The sequence below is a fragment of the Acyrthosiphon pisum genome, chromosome X, assembly GCF_005508785.2.
Source record: "Acyrthosiphon pisum isolate AL4f chromosome X, pea_aphid_22Mar2018_4r6ur, whole genome shotgun sequence".
Lineage (NCBI taxonomy): Eukaryota > Metazoa > Arthropoda > Insecta > Hemiptera > Aphididae > Acyrthosiphon > Acyrthosiphon pisum.
In genome coordinates this window covers 104,663,386-104,664,779 of record NC_042493.1, presented here as the reverse complement: position 1 = coordinate 104,664,779, position 1,394 = coordinate 104,663,386, and positions in this window count along the sequence as shown.

Sequence of the window (1,394 nt, the reverse complement as noted above, 5' to 3'; positions counted from 1 at the left end):
TTGAACGATGGACGGATATAAGTCTCCTCCAATCAACATATCTACTGGCGCAGGGTGATCAAATTGGGGGTCTGCAAAAACAAGGTGACGATAGCGATCTCGTACCTCAGTTGGCAAAACTCTGTTAGGCATCGTCGACATAATGCGAGGTAAGACAATGACGTTGGTTACCTTAAATTCGGGAGCGTCGGCTTGTACAGGGAAAAAGTTAAAATTAGTCTGACCTTTGACAGTGGTAACCGGTTGTTGGGAAAGTCCAATGACCTCAACAGGACACTTCCTTCCCGTCAAACCTAACCGGTGGACATAATCTACTGTCATTGCGGACACCTGTGATCCACTGTCTAACACTGCCCTGACTGTTTGTAAGGCTCCTGTATTGTCACGAACCCTAACTACGACCGTTCCCAACAAAACAGTGGTTTCCGTATGTGTAACTCCCGAAAACTGTGTTGCATTACAACTTGTAGCTCGTTCGGAGTTGTCATTTGTCTTATCGGTACTCGATTTTGTAGTATCATCTGTCAAATGTAGTAATGTACTATGTTTACTCGAACACGTACGGCACGTAAAAGACGTAGGACACGCACTGCTCGTGTGTCCACTGTTCAAACAAACAAAACATAATTGATTTTTATTGACAAAATCGCGGTGACTGGTAACTGTTAGCTTTCGGAATCCAAAACACTTGTAAATTGCATGTGGGTGTCCACAAAACAAACACTTTTTTGACTTGGCGGGGTTGACCACGGCTAACGATGTCTTCTCGGACTTCTTGCCCTGGATCTTCTTAGTCGTTGTCTTCCCTAAGGTCTTTTCATTATTTTCCACACAACTAATGCTAAAACTACTGCCGACGTTTTCCAAAACGTTACATCGTTGTGATACGAAATCTAATAATGAGTTCAAATCAGGTATTTCATTTTTCACAACAGTAGCCTCAAATAATCGTCGTGTCAAAGGATCAATAACGCGTGAACCGATGTAGAATAATATAAAACCAGCTAAGTCTCCAACTCCAAGAGCTTGTATAGCTGATACATTTTCCCGAAAGGTATTGACGAACAATGAAAGTGATACAGGAGATTCCTTTGTTAACGGCGCAAATGCAAATAGTTTTTCAATGTGCGCAGTAACCAATAGGCGCTTATTATCATACCGATTATTAAGCGCATTCCAAGCAATAGAATAATTGTCAGCTGTAAGTGGCACCGCTTTTACTATTGCTAACTGTGGACCTAATAAATAAGACAACAGGTAATGGAAACGCTCAATATCTTCGTAATGTTTGTTGTCGTGCACCAAAGATGTAAACATATCACGGAAGGAGCACCATTCAATGATATTTCCATCAAATTTTGTTATCTCTATTCATGGTAAGATCAATGATTGCA